This window comes from Macrotis lagotis, chromosome 4, assembly GCF_037893015.1.
Source record: "Macrotis lagotis isolate mMagLag1 chromosome 4, bilby.v1.9.chrom.fasta, whole genome shotgun sequence".
Classification (NCBI taxonomy): domain Eukaryota; kingdom Metazoa; phylum Chordata; class Mammalia; order Peramelemorphia; family Peramelidae; genus Macrotis; species Macrotis lagotis.
In genome coordinates this window covers 20,034,499-20,049,961 of record NC_133661.1, presented here as the reverse complement: position 1 = coordinate 20,049,961, position 15,463 = coordinate 20,034,499, and the positions used below count along the sequence as shown (strand labels likewise).

The following is a 15,463-nucleotide window of genomic DNA, read 5'->3' as shown; positions in this document are numbered from 1 at the left end:
CAGCCCTATTTTCCTCATTTGTAAGATGAATGGAGCAGATGAGATGACCTTCAAGGGCTCTTGAATTTCTAAAGCTGTTCATTTTACCCACATAAATTAAGTCATAAATCCACTGAAAGTTTGAAAGAATCCTTAGTGTTTATCCTCAAAGACCCTAAGGGTCGCCATGTGAAATGAAAACATCATGGAATCAAAATTGAAGGCTGAAGGAAGTTTAGAGGTCATTTAGTTGAGCCTTCTCATTTTTTAGGTGAGAAACCAGAGTCCCAGAGAAACCAATGAGTTTTCCCAAGGTCACACAGGGAATGTCAGAGCCCAGAATTGAACCCAGGACTTCTGAGTCCACATGGAGTTTTCTTTCCATTTTGAAGTTATTTCTCAAATATTTCATATGAAGTTCAGTTTTCTTTTTTAATCACTAATAAAATTATCCATGTTCGTGTCCTACCTCTAAGCATTAGGTACAGTTATGGCATACTATATCTAGACAAAACTGACACATCATGAGGTAAGATGTTCCTTGGGATCTGATTGGTTTCCCCAGCAACCTCCTTTTGTTTTAAAGACAGGTACCGGACAATCCAAATGACTCGAGGCTAGAGGGCTGAATTTGTAGTTAGCCAAATTTCAAATTTTGCCCTAACATTTCCTAGCCATGACCTAAATAAGGAATCACTTCACCTTTGTCTGCTCCAATTTCCTAATCTCTAACATGGGGACAATAGTATCACCTACCTCTCAGGGCTATTGTGATGAGTAATTGAGATGGGGATGCAAAGGTGCTCAAATCTAAAACCTTTATATAAGTAACAGGAGTAGGAGCAGCAGCTGTTGGTAGTAATGTGAGTCGCATAGGGGTGGTGGTAGTAGCAGTAAACTAACAAGAAATGATGGCTCTAGAGGACAGTTGGTAGCTCACAATCCTGGTAGTCCAGGTTCCAATCTTGGGAAAGGCATGGGAGAAGAGCTGAACACCAGAAAAAAAAATCATGATAGAATGTGACCTGAAGAGAAATCAGAGAGGAATTGTTAAATTTCCTAGATTAGGGTCTTAAAAATTCAGCTCATAAATTATCACCTCTAATCTGGTTCCTAATCTGTATTTATCCTCACTCAATCAAATGAGAAAGAAGCTCTCCAGCCACATAGTTTGACCTGTCATAGGCACTTAATCCTTTTCCAATCTTCAACAGAATTATCCCTGTAGGGTCACATCCTGCTTTTAAATTCTAATCCCAAAGACAAAACTATCATCCTGGGATTTTTTTTTTTATCCCATTCTGTATCCTCAAAGTCCCAACAACAGAATCACCTGTCCATGATAGGAGTTTAGTAAACTCTACTCAAATCAATAAAAATTAAGGGGATAGTCATTGAAAAGAGCCTTGAAAGAAGTGGACAAAATATAGTCTAGGTGGAACAGAAAAGAATCCTGGGAGGAAGACTCCCGGGTAGATCGAGTTTTACATATTTAAATAATAGGGACCATTCAGTGAGAGTGGTATCTATCCTGAGGGTTCCTGGGGGGAAATGGAGGAAATGAGTATGGAAATGGAGATGGGAAATCAATAAAGATATTTGTTGTAGGTTTTACAAATTCACTGAAAGTCAGACCCTTTGATGAAGTTATGGAAAAGCCCCAAAGTTGGGGAGAGCCCAGTTATGCCTGTCATTGGAGACCTCCAGACTCCTTGAAAATAGAGATTATTATTGTCTTTCTGTTTCTGGCCCTTGTACCTAGGGCAGCACTAGGCAGGTGGTTATCACTTAATAAATGTTTGGTGATTAATGACTATTCGAAGGCATCTGTGAGTATAAGCTCTAAGGTGTGGGCCACCCTGGGCTTGGACTTTTGACCATATCATCACAGGACCCAAGGATGCTGGGACAAATGAGTTTCTCACAGATACTGAACTAAATCATTCAACCCTGTTACTTTACAGAGGAGACAACTGAAGCTTACAGAGGTGAAGTAGGCTACCTGAGATCACACATTTAGTAAAGAGAAGGCTGCTGGTCCCAAGTCTGGAATTCTTCCAACTCCTCATTCCATATTGCTTTGAGGAATTTGGTTCATGTAGGAAATATCTTAAGCAGAATTCAAAGTCAGGACTTTACAACTCCCAAGTTCAGCACCCTATCCAATGGGCAGCCTTGTCTTCATTTGACCTTAGAGGGGGAAAATAGTCATATTTCATCTCGATATGATGTCTTAATGATGAGTGTGATTTTAAAGTGAAATGGGCTGCCTTAAGAAACAGTGAGTTCCCCTTCACTGGATGTATCCAAGAAGATGCTGGATGAACATTTTTCAGGGATGCTATCAAAAATTGAACTAGATATTCTCACAGGTCCTACCCAACTCTAATATTTAATTATTCTGTGGCTACTGGAAAAGTCTGGGAAGGCTTCAGTTGGTCAAGGACTGTCTTGATTTTCTTTCTTGGTCTCCATAGCAGAATAAATACTTGCATCAGATTTGATTTATATATATATATATATATATATATATATATATATATATATATAAATCTGTCTTGGTATTCATTATTTGTGTGATTTTTATGTAATATAATTTACCTCTATTAACCTCAGTTTCCTCATCTGTAAAGGATTGGAGGAAGGGGTTGCACTAGATGATCTCTAATCTTAAGCTCAGGACTTGAAAATCAGTGCTTGATGTAGGGTGAGCTTCAAGCTGAGGAGAAAAGGATCAGTGTGGATAGGTAGGAAAGGAGGGGAAGAAGTCATTCTAGATAAGGGGCAAGAAGAATATGAACCCCCCCAAAAAGCTGTGACTTCAAAAGGTTTGGGGCAGCCCTTGAGAGTAACAAAGAATGGCTTGGGGATGGACTACTCATTAAAACAAAGTGTTTAAATCCAAAAAAAAATGCCCAAAACTAAAATAGGGACTCAGCAATGATGCTCTGCCTTTTCTGAAAGCATGTCAGCCCAGCAGCCCATATGCTGTCCTCTTAACAGAGGGGACAGCAGCCGATATGCCAGTACTTGGTTCACTGCAGTGGATAATTGGTGTGTCAGCCCCTTTGGTGAGAAACAGTAAAAAGAATTAAAAGAAAACCATGTTTCATTTCAAGATATGTTAGAGGGTGGAAATGTCCAAGCAGCTAACTAGCCATCTCCTTTATTTCTGATGCTCCCTGTCAGTTCAACACAGTTCATTCAACTAGAAAAAAGCTTTGGGTTTTTCCTTCTCTCTGATTATCCTGAGGCCTCTGGAGATCTTTCCAGAATTAATCAAATGTGAACAAAATCTTCTTCAAAAGCCAAATTAACCATTGCGCTCCTAGAAGCCCTGGGCTAAATTACCGAGCGGCTTCACTTCACATTTCTGGGGAGCAACATAAAGCAGCCATTATTGCTTGTTATGGGCATTCTAAGGAAGCAGGGGTTCTTGGACATATCTGGAAGCAGGGTGCAATGGTTTAAGTTCCAGACTCAGAGTCAGGATGACTTGACTTCAGTTCTGCTTCTGAAATAACTATCTGGAATTCTGAGCGATCCTTGGATTCTGTCCTCTTCTGTAAAATGGGACCAGTCCTACCTACTGCATCTTCTTAACAGGTTTTTTTGTGATTCAAAGGAGAAAGAATGCTCTTTTCCTGTAGCTGGGCACTACAGGACTTACAGCATCTTAATTTAGGGCTTTGGAGCCTAAGTAAAACTTGTGGTGTGAGTATGAGCATCAAAGAAACTGGGTCTCGGCTTCATCTCAGCTGCACTCCAAGGCTGACCGCTCCCCAGCCGCCGACACCATGGCTCTCAGCGACGCCGACGTCCAAAAGCAGATCAAACACATGATGGCTTTCATGGAACAGGAAGCAAATGAGAAGGCCGAAGAAATAGATGCAAAGGCAGAAGAAGAGTTCAACATTGAGAAAGGTTGGCTTGTGCAAACACAGAGATTGAAGATAATGGAATATTATGAAAAGAAGGAGAAACAAATTGAGCAGCAGAAAAAAATTCAGATGTCCAACTTGATGAATCAGGCAAGATTGAAAGTCCTCAGAGCCAGAGATGACCTTATCTCAGACTTATTAAATGAAGCAAAGCAGAGACTCTCCAAGATAGTGAAAGAGAAAACCAGGTACCAGTTACTCGAGCCACGAATGATTGTCCGTTGCAAGAAAGAAGATCTTCCTCTGGTCAAGGCCACAGTGCAAAAAGCAATTCCTATGTACAAGATGGCAACCGAAAGAGATGTTGATGTTCAAGATGATCAGGAGGCTTACCTGCCCGATGAAATAGCTGGAGGTGTTGAGATCTATAATGGGGAGCGTAAAATAAAAGTTTCTAATACCCTAGAAAGTAGACTGGACCTTATAGCCCAACAGATGATGCCAGAAGTCCGTGGGGCTTTGTTTGGTGCTAATGGCAACAGGACATTTTTGGACTAAGCATCTGATGAGGTGGAATCCATTCCATCTGCTGTATTGATAAGTTATAAAAGTATCTAAAATTGAAGAAACAACTATCAATGTTACTCCTTTTTGATGCTTTGACACTGTCCTATGTTCTTCAGTGGAATAGCCTTTGTGTAGAATGCTGCCAGCCTAACTGTTAACTTTGGGAGAGGATTTATGGACTTAAAACTGTTAATCAGAAGTAACTTAAGTTCTGATCTCCTATATCCTAGGGGCAGGGGGAATACATATCAGTTGCATGGTGTTCACAGAGAATCCTCCTTCTGTGATCTGCCTTAGAGTGAGCTCTGTATGTGTGGTACATTAGCCTCTTTGTATTGATTTCTGTATATTATATATATATATATATATATGTATATATATATATATATACATATATATATGTATATATATGGAGCATGCTTTCACTCCAGCATTAATAGTATTACCCCTTGAAAACTATTTGGGCTTAGAGACTTTCCTCAGTTGTGTGTGATTCAAAAATCCAAGCTATGAATATGCTTTATTTATTAAAATATATGTGGATCAAACTATAAAAAAAAAGAAATTGGGTCTCCTCCAGGTCTGAGGGGCAGGGGGAGGCAGCATGTGCTCTCCTAAACAATCTGGTAGAATGTATGATGTCCCAGAGGATGCTGACACATAGTAGGTACTAAAAAATAGGAAGGAAGGGAGGGAGGGAGGGAGAAAGGAAGGAAGGAAGGAAGGGAAAGGAAAGGAAGAAGGGAGAGAGGGAGGAAAGAAAAAAGGAAGAGAGGAAGAAAAGAAAGAAGGGACAAGGAAAGAAGGAATGAAGGGAGAGAAGGGAGAAGGAAGGGAGGAAATGAGGGGGAAGGAAGAAAAAGAGAATAGGTGGGAGGGAGGGAGGAATCTTATATCAAAGGTTGACATCACAGTCTATTTCTTGAAACCTAGAATTTCCATAGTAATAACCCCCGATCTCTACACTAACATACAATCAGCATCCCATTCATCACTGCAGTGGAACTCACTTCCTGCATGCTTGATAATTATGGGGCCTTTGCCTTGCTTTTCATCATTTCTAGGCTTCTCAGTATTCATGTACCATTACTCTCAAGGCCCATGACGTTATCAGTCACTTCCTCTGCTAATGCAGATAATGAATCCAAATCTTTCTGAATCCAACGTTGGTTCTCTAGCTGGTATTGCCCTTAGAGGTCACAGACACACACACACACACACACACACACACACACACACACACACACACACACACATTTAGGATAGAATTATTATAGAAATATAATCACTATGTATTCATTTCAGTCAGGCTCCAATCCCACAAGGAAGATTCGTGTAGGAGGAGTTGTATCACAAAAGTTGTACCATAGAAGCTGCTCAATAGAGTTGGCCACACTCCTTTGCCAAACATGTACAAGCCCTTTTCTAGATCCTGGGGAGTAAGAGACAAAAATAAAACAAATCCTGTCCTTAGAGCACTCACATTCTACTGGAGAAGGGAAGGGATATATCATGGACACAAATAAATATAAAATATTTACCAAGAAAAAATATTTTGGTGGGCAGAGCACTACTAAGAAAGTGGGGATCAGAAAAGGTGTTGTGGAAGAAATAGTGAATAAGCTTGACTGGAAAGCAAGCTTAGAGGCTCCAAGAAATGAAGATGAGGAGAAAAAAAGAATTGCAGGCATTGAGGGTCAACCAGTGCAAAGGCTGGGAGATGGGATGTGGGAGGCGGGAGATGAGATGGAGCGTAGGAGGGACAGCCAGTAGACAGGCTTGGTTGGGATGTAGAAATGAGTGACAGACACTTATATGAAAACAACCTAGAAGCATGTGCTAAAGGTGGTGTGTGAACCCAGTGACGCCCTCCCTTCCTTCTGAATTTAATTACATTAAATAATAATAACATTCAGTCTCATCACTAGGACCATCCTCAATGCCTTTCTAATCTGATAGGATCTACCAGAGAATTGTATTCCATTTGTAGCTCCTTTAAGGCCCCAGAGACATTTCAATGGTTCATTGATACTTATCCTTCAACACCTTGTTGAGGTGGACATTCCCTCTAATGAAGCGGATCTCAAACCTCCGTAACTTACTCCAATGGGCCTTTGAGCTTATCGATGTAGATATTCCCTCTGATAAGGCAGATTAAAACACATAATTTTAAAGTCAATTCAATCCTCTATTTCAATCCAAATCATAGAGGAAAGACCATTTTTCAATGATAGACTTGATTCAGGAAAAATTCTCTCCGAACAAAGGAAAATGAGGTTTCCCCCAAAGTGCAGTGGAGCTAAGACATGCCTACCAAGCTTCTAAAACTCTTGTCCATGTCCTCCTATAAAAACCTAATAATAGTTCTGTCCAAATGCTGAAGGCCTTCATTTTCTTTTTGCCTCCTAAAGGAGTGCATGGGTTGTTCATTTGTTGTCGTTTTCTCTTGTCATGTGACCAGGTTACCATCTTTTTCATTTGTAGGTTTCTTTGATGCCATCCTTGACTCTAGCTCTCCTTCAAAATTTCCTTTGTTTCCTGTGTCATTCACCAGCCTTCTGACCCTTCAAGATCTTCTCCCATTGTCTTCTGGAGGGAATCTTTATTTTCATCTGTTTGGAGAGTTTTCCAAGAATTGAATGTTATGTCAATGAAATATTTTTTTCATTTATGACTGAGATTGAATTCCAAGGTTTGTTGATGTTGTTCAGTCATGTCTGATACTTTATGACCCCATAGACCATAGCACACCAGGTCCTTCTGTTCTCCGTTACTTCCCAAAAGTCTGTCCAAGCTCATGCTCATAGCTTCCAGGATGCTATCTATCCGTCTCATCCTCTGCCATTCCTTATGCCCTTTGCCTTCTGTCTTTTCCAGCATCAGGGACGTTCCCATTGAATTCTATCTTCTTATTATGGGCCAAAGTATTCAAGCTTCAGCTTCAGTATTTGACTTTCCAGTGAATAGCCTGAATTAATTTCTTTAAGTATTGACTGAATTGATCTCTTTGCTATCCAAGGGAGTCTCAAAAGTCTTCTCTAGAACCACAATTCAAAAGCATCGATTCTGCAGCATTCAGCTTCCCTCATCATCCAACTCTCACAATCATACCTAGCTAATGGAAAACCATAACTCTGACTATATGAACCTTTGTCAGCAAGGTGAGGTCTTTACTTTTCTTTTCTTTTTTTTTAGGCTTTTGCAAGGTAAATGGTGTTAAGTGGCTTGCCCAAGGCCACACAGCTAGGTAATTATTAAGTGTCTGAGGCTGGATTTGAGGTACTCCTGATTCCAGGGACGATGCTTTATACACTGCACCACCTAGCCACCCTTGGGTCTTTACTTTTCATTCTGCTGTCCAGAATTGCTATCACTTACTTCCCAAGGAGCAAGGTCTTTTTAATTTCATGGCTGCAGTTGTGTTCTGCAGTGATCTTGAGTCCAAAATTATAAAATCTGACAATTGCTTCCATTTCTTCTCCCTCTTTTTGCCAGGATCAGACCAGCTGCCAAAGTCTTAGTCTTTTTGATGTTAAGCTTCAAGCCATCTTTTGCGCTTTCCTCTTTCACTGTCAACAAGAGACTTCTTAATTCTTCCTTTTCTGTCATCAGAATGCTATGATCTGCATAGCTAGGAATGCAGATATTTGTCCTGGCAACTTTAATCCCAGCTGTTCATTAATCCATCTTAGTATTTCACAGGATGTGCTCTGCATATAAGTTAAAGAAATTAGGTGACAATATGTAGCCTTGCCATATTCCTTTCCAGTCTGAAACCAAGCACTTGCTTTCAAAAGGACTGGCCAGGGGGTCAGCCCCGCTGATCTTGACTAGGCTGTCCTTAGGACCACTGTGAACCTAAACTCAGACATATTCTAATTCTTCCTTCTGGGTCCTCCTGGGCAGCATGGGAGACATTGGCACAGAATGGGATGGCGTATTCTCATCAGAGAGGATATTGTACTCTATGAGCTAGGTAGAATTGAAGCAACTCAAAGGAACCATGAGATACACAAATCTAACTACCCCAGGTGTTCACATGGACTCTTTGCGCCCTACCTGTGGTAGCAGGTTCCAAATTCATATTGCTGATCAGCCATAGTCAGACCCATCATCTCTAGCATAGTGATACCATTTTGGTCTTCTTCAATAATGAATGACTAGAACCAAGGATATATTTCTATGCATGTAGTTTATATATCTTCCCAATTAGAATATGAACCCCTGGAGGGAGGAACCATGGTTTTATATTTCTTTACATTCCCAGGGTTTGGCACAATACATCACATATAGATGGTTGTTGTCTCACTGATTGCCTAATAGACTGATAGGCTAATAGCTGTAGAGAATTCTGGTAGTAAAAGTGTTAACAGCCAATTTTCCTTGAACAGAACTGTTCTCTCTTCTAGCAGTTTGGACTGGTTATCTGTCACAGGCACGAGTCTGAGCATTAGACACATATATCACTTGACCTGCATGGGGTTTAAGCAGGATCCAGAATCCTAACCATCCATGGTTGACCTCATGAAAACTGATGCTTGATGGGTCTGATCTCAGCAGCAATCTAGGGCAAGATTCCAGCCTGTTAGGAAATACATCTGTTTCCTAGTTTGTTAGGCTTCCAGATGGATGCCTTGGGGCAAGATTGTCATCTTTAAGCCTTGATGAGAAATTTGAAAATGCGATTCCCAGCTCGCCTTCAGCTGTGTCTTACAAAATGGCTCAAGTTCTTTTCTAATAGGCTAATTACTTATAAGGGAGTTAAGGAAAGGGCTCCCTTACCTAAGGACCAAGATGGAGCCCACCACAGCTGGTCTTCATTATCCTCCACTGAAAGTTCAGCCTCTAAAAGATGCGAGAAGACTGAGACCTAGTGTTCCTGGTGCTCCCTTTGGTCCTAGCACCTGGGGGCAGCAGAGGACTATAGGAAAAGCTCTGGATGCTGAGTCAGAGGAACTGGATTCAGATCCTGATTCTGATAAATATTCCCTGTGCAATCTACTATAACTCTCTGCTTCCCTGTGAGTGGCGATGGCTCTTTGATTTCTGGGTCTATTGATGCTCGGTGGTGTAACTAATGTCCAGGTATCCACATCTTACAAGAAGTGAGCAGGATAAGAAAATGGAAGGACGGAGACACATGAAATTATCATGATGTGGTGACCTCCAGCCAGGGGTCTGGAGACTGTGCGAATCTCAAAGATTAGAGCTGGAAAGGACCTTGGAGAATCTCAAGTCATTTTATAGATAAAGAAACTAAGGCCAATGGAGGCTAAATGACCACGGAAGGAAGGAAGGAAGGAAGGAAGGAAGGAAGGAAGGAAGGAAGGAAGGAAGGAAGGAAGGAAGGAAGGAAGGAAGGAAGAGAGGGAGGGAGGAAGGAAGGAGAAAAGGAAGGAAGGAGAAAAGGGAGGGAGGGAGGAGGGAAAGAAAGAATAGAGAAGGATGAGAAAGGTAAGGCAGGAGAGGTGCTAAACATATTATATAGATATAGATATAAATATAGATATAGATATAGATATAGATATAGATATGTAGTTGGAGATATGTATACACCCTGATATATAGATATAGATATAGAGATATATAGGTATATATACATATAGATCAGATATAAAATGTTTAAAGGGAACATAGAAACTAATATTTTTTTTGCTATCTTGCTAAAATTACTATCTACTAAAATACTGTAAATAACAGATATTAATGATTTTTTTTAGATTTTTGCAAGGCAAATGGGGTTAAGTGGCTTGCCCAAGGCCACACAGCTAGGTAATTATTGAGTGTCTGAGGCCGGATTTGAACTCAGGTACTCCTGACTCCTGGACTGCTGCTCTATCCACTGCGCCACCTAGCCATCCCAGAAGTTAATGATTTTATACATAACTTCTAAAGATTTATAAATGTCTAGGCAGTGTTCAATGGATAGAGTGCTGAGCCTAGAGACAGGAGGATCTCAGTTCAAATATAACATTATATACTTTTTTTAACTTATGACCCCAGACAAGTCCTCAAACCTCTGTCTGCCTCAGTTTCATCAAATGTAACATGGGGATAACAGTAGCACCTGCCTCCCAAGGTTGTCGTGAGGACAATGACCAGAATGTAGTAGCTATTTAATAAATGCTTATTTCCTTTCAAATTAAAATGTCACTGATTGTTGCTGAATTTGGAACTAAAAAGAAAAATAATTATGGGTTTGGGGTCAGGAATAACAAAATGCAAAGAAACCCCTTCTCTAAAGCCCACTTGGTAATATGATATAATCAAGTCACTTGACCTCCCTGAGATCCAGGTTCCTGGGAGAATAAAATGGAGAAAATACATCATCTTCTTCCAAGCTTAAGTGAGGCAAAAGCTCTTTATTGATCTTACAGTGCTCTAGGAATGGGAGGTGGTAGTGTTTCTCTTTGTATAAAGTAGAGTCCGTAGTAATATCTTTGTTGCTATTCAGTTTTGCGATTGCACCAAACAATTCAGAATTTATGGAAATTAGAGGCATCGTGTGGTAGCAGATATCAGATAATGGACTTGCAATGAGGAAGAGCAAAGTTCATATCCAACCATAGACATTCACTAACTTACCACTCTGATCAAGTCACCAACCCTCTCAGTACCTCAGTTTCATCATGTGTAAAATAAGGCAACTGGATTCATTCACTTCTAAGGTCCTTTCCAGTTCTAAACATTTGATCCTATGAAAATTTCTACCACCAGTTTGGTTGCCATTTTGGTCAGTCATTGGTCTGAGTGTCATAGTCATAGAATTCCTACTCTTTCTGAATTCTTTGAAAATATCAACTAGGGGCAGCTAGGTGGCGCAGTGGATAAAGCACCATCCCTGGAGTCAGGAGTACCTGGGTTCAAATCCGGTCTCAGACACTTAATAATTACCTAGCTGTGTGGCCTTGGGCAAGTCACTTAACCCCATTTGCCTTGCAAAAACCTAAAAAAATCAACTAATTTCTTTAAGAAAAAAAGATTAATCAATAAGCAATATCGACACAAATTAAATTGTGCTCACTCTGATTTGAATAAAGAAAAGAGCCCATTATCAAACTGTCTCCCACAAAGACACTTTTCTCTGGGATTGTTTTCCATCCACTTCAAAAGGCCCATCCCTGCTTTGACTCTTCTTCTGACAACATAAACAATTTCTTGTTATAGGGTGTTTCATTTAATAAAAGAAATACTTCCACTTCAGTTAGTTCTAGGCAGACAGATTAGATGATGCTGGAGGTTTTTTTTTCCTCTTTGAGTCACATTGTCCAATCATCAAAGTCTTCCATACTTTTTTCAAACTGCTATGGAATCCTGGGAGTCAGTCAGCCGTGATGGCTTCCAGTCTGGGTGAAGCCCATTTCTCCTCCATCCTTGGTTTTCTTTGACCTAAAATAATGAATGGTCAGTGGGAGGTTGAAGTGTGAGGGTAATGGTGATTTTTTTTTTCTTGTTGAACTTAAATCAAAGTTTTATTCTCTGGTAGATAAAGGGCAAAGTAACCTTTTTTCCCTCACCTCCTTTCCAAACTTCTTCATATCTGGTCAAAATCAATTTCCCCAAAATAGGATCCCAAAACTTACTGTTCTTTTTTATTTGAAACCATCTGTTTTTCTCCATTTAGCAGCTCACCACCAGCCCCTAATCTCTCTACCTCCTCTTCATCTGCATTCTTGGATTTGTTTCCAGTCCTCTTTCCCCCCTGGACAGAGTAGAAGATGGTAAAGTCATGAGATCATTTTCCATGCTGGGCTTGGACACAGGATAAAGCTTTCAAACATTCTACCATGTTTCCCTAGGGATGAAGCAAACCCTTTATTCATAAGAAACTATTCTATTCATTGACTTAAAAAAAAAAAAGAAAGATTGCATTTTGGGAATTGTATCTGCAGATCCAAGGGGCAACGTTTTAATTCTTAAAAGAAAAAAATCCACTTTTTTTTGAAATGATAGGACCTCTTACCTTTTTCCCAAGGTGAGTACAGAATTTCAAAGCTCAGTTGAGATTAATTAAATCCATGCACCTTCAACTTGGGCAAGAATCTTGTATCTTTTCAGAATTTCAAAATGTTTCCTGCCATTTTAGCTTAGAACTTATTATGATTTGTCATTTGAAAATTCAGTCCTCTAATTTCTCATGTGATTTAATGTTTTTCATGATTGGTGTTGATCTTTCCAAATGGAATATCAAACTTCATTTGAGGCATTTGAGACCTCTTGTCACCAGTTGTCACTTGAAATCAAATGGTATCTATCAAGCATTTCTCATTTTACAAAGTTGATCATTAACCTCATACTTTCTCACTATCTTTTACACTGGAAGTGGAAGAGAAATGTTTTATTCTCCCCCCTGCCAAAGTATCCATCTAAATTCCAACAGTTGCCAAGTAGAAAATGAATTGATATTACAGTACATGGGAAGATGAGGGGGGTCACACCAAAAGTCTTTGATTTCCTCAGGAAAATAAAAGATTATAAGGATAAAAAAAATCTAGAGCTTTGATTGCAGGGGTCTGATGGAGTCAGATCAAATTGGCTTTCAATAGCTAGTTGTTAAATTCCAGTGTGAGCATTTACATCTCAAAAATTGGCAAATGCTAAAAATCAGGGCCTGATTTATTGTTTTGTTGACTTCTAGACTAGAAAATGATGAATAGGGGCAGTTAGGTGGTACAGTGAATAGAGCACCAGCCCTGGTGGCAGGAGGACATGAATTCAGATCTGACCTCAGACGCTTGAAGCTTATTGGCTGTGTAACTTTGGACAATTCACTTAATCCATTGCCTCGCCAAAAAAAGTGCTGGATAACATGCTAAAGACAATGGTGCTTAAATATAAAAGTAGATCATGCATATGTTTCCCCTCCCCACCAAAGATGATTGTTAAACATTTTACCATCACACCTCTGCATGAAAGAGACTTTAGGGGTCATTTGCTTCAGTTCCCTCATTTAACTGATGAGGAATCTGAGGTGCAAAGACATTAGATGGTTACAAAGAGAGCAAGTGAAACACAGACCCTGTGTTAATCCTATCTATCTGTAAGAACTAAACTCAAATGCCACCTCCTTCATGAAGCCCTCCTTGATCCTCCTTCAAAATTCACCTAGTATTGTATTCTATACTTCTCTGAGGCATTGATCTTGTGAAAATGATGATAATAACAGCAATACTGATGATGATGATGATGCTAATCCCAATAATGATCATGGTGATACATATTTTTATATATTTATATACATGTATATCCATTACCTAATTTATTGCATATATATATATATATATATATATATATATATATATAATCTCATTTGCTCCGCACAGCAACTTAAGTATAATCATTATGATCTTCCCATTTAACAAATGAGGAAACTGGGGGTCAGAATATTTAAGTGGTCTATCTATGGTCACATATTTAGCAATGACAGGGATGTCATCTGAACCCATGTCTCTTCCAACCCTTTCCCCATCAGATACTGCCTCCCTTCCCAGTCCCACAAAAATATGAGCCCCATGAGGGCAAATGACAATCCTTGATCCAAACTTCATCAATCCTTTGGCACCTGCTGAAGCTAAATGTTCATGCAGTAGAAGCTAAATGTTGATCAACTGAATGAATGAATCATTCATTCATTCCACCTTTGGCATGGTGCTGTATCTGCTAAGCCGCTCTCATAAATTCTTGTTTCATCCTTAGCAATGGTCTTTGTTGGAGAATATGAAGAAAGGCATCTCTCCCAGGACAGGAGCCAGAGAGGGCGTGGTGGCTCAGATTGAGTGAGAGCAGGCCATTGGACAAGATACTGGCCAGGCTCAGATGAGCTTTTGCAGATTCCACACTGAGGAAATGCTTGAAGAATGTTTCTGTCAGCCTAAGAGAAAAACCAGTTGTTTTCTAAATCTCATTATGATTTGCACAAAAGTTCTCATTTCTACTGTGTTTAAAGGTGTCCTCTCTGCTATTTTCTTGTCTTGGTATCATGTTAGACTGGCTTCCTGATTCCTCTGAAAAGAATAGAAAGAGTATCACACTTGGAGTCAGGAGTTCTGGGTTCATCTCAATTCAACAAACCTCTAAGAAACCCTAGGACTAGGCTTTGGGATACGAAGATATTCCATGCCCTCTAGCAGCTTACCTTCTCCGGGGGATAGATGGCAAACACACAGATGAGTCCAGAGGGTCAAGCAAAATCAAAATAATTTGAAGGGGAGCTGTGAGAACCCAATAACTAAAGGGATATCAGGAAATTATGGCCTCTTAGAAAAGATCACACTTGATCTGAGCCTTATAGGATCCAGGGCTGCCAAGAAATCTGGAGAGGGAGCATTCTGGATATGATGGACGACCAATGGGAGAGGGAGGTGAGAAGGGAGATGGGATGTCATGGAATGGTTGGGCACAGTCAGTATTGAAATATGATTTGTTGAACTAAGCATATTTGTTGTGAAGATTTTAATTTTCCTTTTTTGTTTACTTTGAGTAAGGAACAAGTAGGGAATGATACATACTTGCAAGAGTAATTAATAATTTTTATAAACATTTTTAAAGTAATGTCCTGTAAGGGAAACAAGTCAGCTGGTTTGGTTGGAATATGGAGTGCTGGGAGCCAAAGGCTGGGGTAAAGCACATCTCTGGACATGGATTTTCTCATCTGTATAATTATGGGTTTGGATTGAATTGTCACTAAGATGCCTTCCACATCTCCAAATCTATGGGGAGAGCCATGGGGAAGGGATCAGAGTTATGATTGCCCTTAGGATTCCACAATAACAAAAGGAAGGCAAAAGGAAGGCCTAGTGGTGGGGAAGCATCAGATGGAATGAAAATTTCCTATTTTAAGGATCAGAAAATTCACCCATTGTGGGGGGGGGGGGGCTCACTGGAAGGAAGCTTTGAAACCCTGTCTGCCTTCAGAGACAGCTTTTATTTGGAAAACTTTTAGCTGATCCAGGAGTAACCTCCCAAAACGGAAGATCCTCCCGACCCTCATGGAGCTCACATTCTATTGTTCTACCATTGTTCTATTGAGGGGAGAT

At 40.0% G+C, this 15,463-nt stretch overlaps 1 pseudogene; it reads left to right on the top strand.

The window, feature by feature from the left end:
• The first annotated feature begins 3,758 nt into the window (after window positions 1-3,758).
• Window positions 3,759-4,541, top strand: LOC141522987 (V-type proton ATPase subunit E 1 pseudogene; annotated as a pseudogene).
• Window positions 4,542-15,463: the final 10,922 nt, after the last annotated feature.